The sequence below is a fragment of the Moschus berezovskii genome, chromosome 28, assembly GCF_049115385.1.
Source record: "Moschus berezovskii isolate FMDL1 chromosome 28, NW_MosBer_1.0, whole genome shotgun sequence".
NCBI lineage: Eukaryota > Metazoa > Chordata > Mammalia > Artiodactyla > Moschidae > Moschus > Moschus berezovskii.
This window is the reverse complement of record NC_142487.1, coordinates 23,057,059-23,065,599: the sequence shown is the minus strand read 5'-3', so window position 1 is coordinate 23,065,599 and position 8,541 is coordinate 23,057,059.

The following is an 8,541-nucleotide window of genomic DNA, read 5'->3' as shown; positions in this document are numbered from 1 at the left end:
ACGTAAGAGATTCAGGTTCAATCTCTGGGTCAGGAAGATCTCCTGGAGAAGGAAATGGCAACCCACTCCAGTATTCTTGCCTGGAGAATTCCATGGACAGAGGAGCCTGGTGGGCTACAGTCCACTGGGTCACAAAGAGTCAGCCACGACTGAGGCGACTTAGCACGCACACACGCAGGAACAGAATTTCAATTAACGTTAAGTGACATTACAGGTTAAATGGTATCACCCCCACGGAAGATAGAATTATGTCTTAATCCACGGATACTTTAAACATGGACTTATTTGGAAATGAGGTCCTTGCAGATGAAATCCACTCAAGATGAGATAATTAAGGTTGACCCCAACCCAATATGGCTGACTGATGGTCTTATATAAAGAGGGACATTTGGACACAGAGATGGGGGGTGGGAGGGTTGTGAAAGCCTCGTGGCCACAGAGGCAGAGGTTGGGGTGAGGGAGCTGCAAGCCAAGGGATGCTGAGGCCGGAGGGCGACCATCAGGGCAGGGAAGAGACAAGGGAGGGGTCTCCACTGCCGGTCGAAGAGGGAGCAGGACCAGCACCTTGATTTCAGACTTCCAGCCTCCAGAAGTGTGAGAGGAGGAATTTCTATTGCTTTCCGCTAGTAAGTTTGTGTTCCTTTGTTCATGGCAGCCCTGGGAAATGAATACAGTCTCAGAGTTCTCCTTGGAAATCTTGACCATTATCCATTTGCGTAATGAACACTTTTTAGGTAGACTCTAAAGATAAACTTTGGTCCTGTTCTCTATTGAGTGGTCCCAAATACAAAATTAAGAGAGTCTGGTTTACAAATGCCAACATGTGTGCATGCTAAGTCACTTCAGTCGTGTCTGACTCTGTGTGACCCCATGGACTATAGCTCTCCAGGCTCCTCTGTCCATGGGATTCTCCAGGCAAGAATACTGGAGTGGGTTGCCGTGACCTCCTCTAGAGGATCTTCCCCAACCCAGGGATCTAACCCGAGTCTCTTACATCTCTTGCATTGACAGGCGGGTTCTTTACCACTAGCGCCATCTGGGAAGCCCACAGATGTCAATCGGTCCAGTTCAGTCACTCAGTCGTGTCTGGCTCTTTGCAACCCCATGGACTGCAGCACGCCAGGCCACCCTGTCCATCACCAACTCTCAGAGTTCACTCAAACTCATGTCCATCGCGTCGGTGATGCCATCCAACCATCTCATCCTCTGTCGTCCCCTTCTCCTCCTGCCTTCAATGTCAATGATAACCCATAAATTAGAGGAACAGGTCCAACCCTCCCTGTCTGGGGTATAGCTGTAGATGTGTAGTAAAATAAAGGCACACAGCAGTAGAAATAGTAATATATGCACTTTCTGGCCCAAAGACAAAAGTAAAATGTGGGAACATCCCTTCTGGTCCTCCTGGCAGCCACAGAACCTCTGGGCTTCATGAAACATGAAGATGCTGTACTTTTGAGGGAGTAGTGAGCCGTGTTTGTGTTGTGACAGCAGGCTGGGGAGGATCTTGGAAGCCTATTGTGATGCTCAGAAAGCAGGGGAGGATGGGGAGCCTTGCCAGGGGGCTTGGAGCCCATCCAAGTTTATTTTTCTTACTGTTCAAGCACCTCCCCCAGCTCTGCTTGAAAGCAGCCAAGAGGAACGCTCCGGAAGGATTTCACAGCATGCAGGTGGGGACTCAGACAATTTCCGACTAATCAGGGGGTGTCTCATGAGGGACAGAGTTCACTCCAAAATGGCGAAAATAAATACGTACTGACTAGAGGCCTGTCTTTTGCAACCGGATGTGGAAGATCGTATCCCTTCCCTTAAGACTCACAGCCCAAAGTCAGAGATGGGCCTGTAACAGAGTTGACAAAATAAACAGAAAGCAGGTTGCTGGCTCTGCCTCCTTCCAGCTGACTAGTGTGGGGAGTGGAGAAATTGCCACATCAATTCCCAAAAGAAGAGCGCACACTCCCTCCCTGCATTTATGCTGAATGCAAGAGCTGTCCATGTCCAAGGGCAAGTCGGAGAGGCCAGGACATTTCATTAACAGAGACGGTTTTGGCATCGCATGGTCAGGCAGTGCTCAGCCTCAGAGCTTCTGACTGTGCTCTGGGGTTGTCTGGGGCTCTGGCGGGCTTCTGGATGGTTTCCAAATCCTAGGCATTGGTATTTTTCTTGTGCAGCCACATGGAACAGGATTGGACCTCATCCTTATTCACTCTTCCTGCTGTCGTGTTGTTGTTGTTTGGTCACTTGCTGATTTTTTTGCAACCCCATGGGCTGTAACCTGCCAAGTTTCTCTGTCTATGGGATTTCCGGGGCAAAATCTGGGGTGGGTTGCCATGTCCTACTTCAGGGGATCCTTCTGACCCAGGAATCGAACCTGCATCTCCTACTTGGCAGGCATATTCTTTACCACTGAGCCACCAGGGAAGCCCTTACTCTTCTTGGGTTGGTGATTTCTATTTTGTCTCTGAAAGAGACTCCTTCTCTACCAAGGGTTGAATGCTTCCCCTAAAATTTGTATGTTGAGGCCTCAATACTTCAGAAAATGGTATTGTTTGGAAATAGGGTTGTTGTGATATGTTTAGTTAGATTTAGATGAAGTCATTAAGGTGAGCCAAAATCCGGTGTGTGAAAGGGAAAGTAATAGTGACTCAGTTGTGTCTGACTCTTTGCAACCACGAAAGACTTTAGCCGGCCAGGCTCTCTGTCCATGGAATTCTCCAGACAAGAACACTGGAGTGGGGTACCATTCCCTTCTCCAGGGGATCTTCCCAACCCGGGGATCCAACCCGGGTCTCCTGCATTGCAGGCAGATTCTTTACCGTCTGAGCCAAAAGATGTCTTAATAAAGACGGAACATTTGGACACAGAGACATGTACAGAGGGAGGAGTCCCTGTATAGATGAAGCTGCAGAAATTGAGTGATGATTCTATACATCAAGAAACACCAGTGATTGCCAGCACATCACTGGAAACCACGAGAGAGATGGAAGACCTCCCTCACAGCCCTTAGTAGATATTCAAGTTCAGAAATCAAGCTGACACCTTGCCTTTGGACTTCTTGCTTCTAGAACTGTGAGAGGATCACTCCCTGGCTCAAGCCACATGGTTTGTGGTGCTTGTTCCAGCAGCCTAGGATATCAGTGCAGGCCTCCTTATTAAGCATGAAATCAGACAAGGGCTGAGAGTGGGCTGGCGGGCAGTGAAGCAGATCTTGGGCGCAGGGTTCGACAGTTGGGCTGTGATGGGAAGGCTTGAGAAGCTGGCATGTGTCTGACTCTCCGTGGACATGACCCCACCACTGCCCTGGACTGTTCCTTCCAAGCACCCGCTTCATCCAGCATGCTGTCTCAGCCCTGCAGGATAGCAACGATGGCAGAGAGACCAAGAGAGCAAAACCTCCAGGTCACATACACACAGACGAGACGAGACGACCGACTCTCTGTAAGTGTCACCGGAGAACTGAAGACAGGAAGCTGAAGGTTTTAATTCCCTATGGGATGATATACTTGGATTCCAAGTATACCAGTTATTCTAAAAATAAATGTAGACATGTGAAGGAAATAAATTAACAAAATAGCCAAGTTTTCATGTGAAGACTGCTGTTTTCCTGCCTGAGAAATCTTGCTTCCTCGGTAAATAAAGCCTTCGATTCTCTGATAGGCTGACCCTTGCGATGAAGAACAAGACAATCCATATTCTGTGTCAAAGCCCCTTACTTTCTTCCTCTCTTCCCTCTTTTCTTTTCCACTCCAATTCTTAATAGCTTCTTCCTACAAATGGGATAATGCATGTCTTAATACTAACGCGATGTTTAGTGAATAGATAACGTAAGCAATGATCATTCTTTTCGTTCAGTTTTCTGTCCCTTCAGCTCAGTTCAGTTCAGTTGCTCAGTTGTGTCCAACTCTTTGCGACCCCATGGACTGCAGTACGCCAGGTTTCCCTGTCCATTGCCAACTCCCAGAGCTTACTTCAACTCATGTCCATTGAGTTAGTGATGCCATCCAACCATCTCATCCTCTGTCATCCCCTTCTCCTCCTGCTTTCAATCTTTCCCAGCATTGGGTCTTTTCAAATGAGTCAGTTCTTCACATCAGGTAGCCAAAGTATTGGAGTTTCAGCTTCAGCATCAGTCCTTTCAATGAATATTCAGGACTGATTTCCTTCAGGATGTATCTTCTTGCAGTCCAAGGGACTCTCAAGGGTCTTCTCCAACACCACAGTTCAAAAGCAATTCTTCGGCACCCAGCTTTCTTTATAGTCCAACTCTCACATCCATACATGACTACTGGAAAAACCATAGCTTTGACTATGTTGAATATGTCCCTTAATGGTCCTTTTATAATATCTTTGGAAATATGTTCATTGGAAGGACTGATGCTGAAGCTGAAACTGCAATACTTTGGCCACCTCATGCGATGAGTTGACTCACTGGAAAAGACTTATGCTGGGAAAGGTTGGGGGCAGGAGGAGAAGGGGACGACAGAGAACGAGATGGCTGGATGGCACCACCAACTCTGTGGACATGAGTTTGAGTGAACTCCGGGAGTTGGTGATGGACATGGAGGCCTGGCGTGCTGTGGTTCATGGGGTCGCAGAGAGTCAGACACGACTGAGCGACTGAACTGAACTGAACTGAAGCCTCAAGATACTCATAAAATCAGAGGTTGTAGTCTTAATTTTATTTGTGTAATGGAATTCAATTCTCTGGTGGCTCAGATGGTAAAGACTCCACCTGCAGGAGACCTGGGTTCAATCCCTGGGTGGGGAAGCTCCGCTGGAGAAGGGAATGGCAACCCAGTCCAGTGTTCTTGCCTGGAGAATCCCACGGACAGAGAAGACTGGCAGGCCTTGTCCAAGGGGTTGCCAAGAGATGGACATGACTGAGTGACTAATACTGTCACTTTCATTTTTAAAAGAGTGAGATTATATAATTTAAAAACTGGATTTCCCATTCCAACTTTTCTGAAGAAAATTGGAGCATCTGGCACACCAGTCACTTCTGGCTGAGGTTTAGCAGAAGCCGCTGCTTTGGATAGTGCATCCTGCCATGGCCCCATCTCGTGTGTTTTTCTCTAGACACTGCAAAACTCTGGTCAGGGACAGAATCCTCAAGAATAGCAGGGGGTGATTTTTGTCTACTTCCCCTTCCCTGCCTTCACATTATTTTCCACATAGCTTTGTAACTATCAAATTCCTTCTAACACTATTCTTGATGGAAAGAAAAACCGGTAAACGTTTGCATTAAGTGAGTATTAGTAACGTTAGCCAGAAAGGGCTGCCTTTGTCAAATTTGGCAGAATCAACAGAAATCTGAAACATTAGTATTGCTTAATTAGCATCACAAGAGACCCACGCCTATAAATACTTTGAGCTTGTGGTTGACGCTTTCTGAACCCTAATTAATAGTAAACATTTCCTTTTAAACTACACTTTGTGAGCCAGGTCTCTAGTGACAGAATTGGATAGTGGTTGATGCAATAAAAGAAAAGAATGAATTTTTATTAGCACTCACAGTTTGCAAAGTTCCTTGACATGAGGATTATGCGTTATCAACTTGGCTTTGACAATGCTGTGTGTTGGAACCTCAGCAGTGACCAAAGGGAGTGGGGGGTGGGACTGTGGAGTGATCTGATTATAATACTGTCCCTTGAAGTGGGCAGGATAATCACAGTGTCCTGTGAGGGGGTGGGTAGCAAAATTAAGCTGAATCCAGGGTGAGGTGATAAATGTTGTCAAAGGTGGTTGATGGGTTTCAGCTATGATGATGCTTATAGGCAAATGGAACTTAGCATCCTCCATGAGGAAATGTCCATTTGGTTTGAAACAGGAATCCACAGGGGACTGAGGTAGACGGACTCAGAAACCTAGGAAGGCGGTCAGACTCCAACCAAATGGTCTTGGGGGCCAGGAAAAGGCTCCAGTCCAAGTGTAGAAATGCAAACTTTAGGTCCATTCAGTATACATTTGTTACAAGCGTGGGCTGATAAATCTAGCCCGGCCACTTACCAGCTAACCATGTGATCGTGGGAAAGTTCCTGAAAGTCTTGGTCAGTATTTGGTCAAGGAAAACAAAGTTCACCTTAGGTATTTAGAAAAGGTTCCATTCAGGGAAAAGAGGCTAGAAAAGAGAATATTAGAACGTCTGGAAATACAAGGTTTCTGGGGAAGTTGAGTTCAGCTGACAGCTGAAGGCGATGATTCTTTAGAAGCCACCTAGAAGTCACAGGGGAAACCTTCCATTGACAGCCCATAGCTGGTGCCTCTGCTTGGCTGTAGTTAGAAAGGGGCTGGAGGACACTGGTTTCTGCTTCTCTTCTACCTTCTAAACCTGCAGTGGTGCTTCTCCTGGGTGGAATCCAACCAGCAACTTGCTGGCCCAGAATTCTGGAAAATTGAGTTTTCAGACTTTGTGAACCCGGCTCCTGGGGGTTGGCCTAGAAAAGTAAAGACCAGACTATCAAACACACCAGACCCTCTCTGGGTCTCACTTGCTCCAGTTGTAGAGCAAGGATGAGACTAGTGAGGTGATCAATATTTGCAGAGGTTTAATATGCGCTTTACTCCTTGGAAGGAAAGTTATGACCAACCTAGATAGTATATTAAAAAGCAGAGACATTACTTTGCCAACAAAGGCCCATCTAGTCAAGGCTATGGTTTTTCCAGTGGTCATGTATGGATGTGAGAGTTGGACTGTGAAGAAAGCTGATCGCTGAAGAATTGATGCTTTTGAACTGTGGTGTTGGAGAAGACTCTTGAGAGTCCCTTGGACTGCAAGAAGGTCCAACCAGTCCATCCTAAAGGAGATCAGTCCTGGGTGTTCATTGGAAGGACTGATGCTAAAGCTGAAACTCCAATACTTTGGCCACCTCATGCGAAGAGTTGACTCACTGGAAAAGACTCTGATGCTGGGAAGGATTGGGGGTGGGAGGAGAAGGGGACGACAGAGAATGAGATGGCTGGATGGCGTCACCGACTCGATGAACATGAGTTTGAGTGAACTCCGGGAGTTGGTAATGGACAGGGAGGCCTGGCGTGCTGTGATTCATGGGGTCGCAAAGAGTCGGTCACGACTGAGCGACTGAACTGAACGGAACTGAATATGCGCTTGGAACAAAGCAGATTCTCAGTGATTGTAATCGATAGCCTCTACTCTAGATTTTGGGGCACTAAGGAAAAAGCAACAACTTTTTAAGAACCACAGAGGTCTTGACCAGCAAGGTAACATGGCTAGGACCACAGAAACTGGAGCTGGATTTTGAGCCTAGCCTCACTACTTAGAACGGGTCTTGTAAGACTAGTTCACTTCTTTATGCATCAGTTTTATCAGTTACAATACAATGGGTACCATAGAGATCACTTCCTTGTAGGAAATCATTGCGTAAATTAGGGAGTTAATCTATGAAAAGTCCTTGTTGTTCAGTCACTAATTTGTGTCTGACTCTTTGCAATGCCAGGCTTCCCTGTCCTTTGCTATCTCCTGAAATTTGCTCAAACTCATGTCCCTTGAGTCGGTGATGCCATCCAACCATCTCATCCTCTGTCGTCCCCTTCTCCTCCTGCTTTCAATCTTTCCCAACATCAGGATCTTTTCCAATGAGTCAGTTCTCTGCATCAGGTGGTGAAAGTATTGGAGTTTCAGCTTCAGCATCAGTCCTTCCAATAAATCTTCAAGGTTGATTTCCTTTAGGATTGACTGGTTTGATCTCCCTTTTGTTCAAGGGACTCTCAAGAGTCTTCTCTAGAAAAGGGAACCCTCTTACACTGTTGGTGGGAATGCAAGCTAGTACAGCCACTATGGAGAACAGTGTGGAGATTCCTTAAAAAACTGGAAATAGAACTGCCATATGACCCAGCAATCGCACTCCTGGGCATACACACTGAGGAAACCAGAACTGAAAGAGACACATGTATTCCAATGTTCATCGCAGCACTGTTTATAATAGCCAGGTCATGGAAGCAACCTAGATGTCCATCTGCAGACGAATGGATAAGAAAGCTTTGGTACATATACACAATGGAGTATTCAGTTCAGTTCAGTTCAGTCGCTCAGTCTTGTCCGACTCTCCGCGACCCCATGAATCACAGCACGCCAGGCCTCCCTGTCCATCACCAAATCCTGGAGTACACTCAAACTCATGTCCACAGAGGCGGTGATGCCATCCAGCCATCTCATTCTCCGTCGTCCCCTTCTCCTCCCGCCCCCAACCTTTCCCAGCATCAGAGTCTTTTCCAGTGAGTCAACTCGTCGCATGAGGTGGCCAAAGTATTGGAGTTTCAGCTTTAGCATCAGTCCCTCCAATGAACATCCAGGATTGATCTCCTCTAGAATGGACTGGTTGGATGTCCTTGCAGTATAAGGGACTCTCAAGAGTCTTCTCCAACACCACAGTTCAAAAGCATCGATTCTTCGGCGATCAGCTTCCTTCACAGTCCAACTCTCACATCCATACATGACCACGGGAAAAACCATTGCCTTGACTAGACGGACCTTGGTTGGCAAAGTAATGTCTCTGCTTTTTAATATACTATCAAGGTTGGTCATAA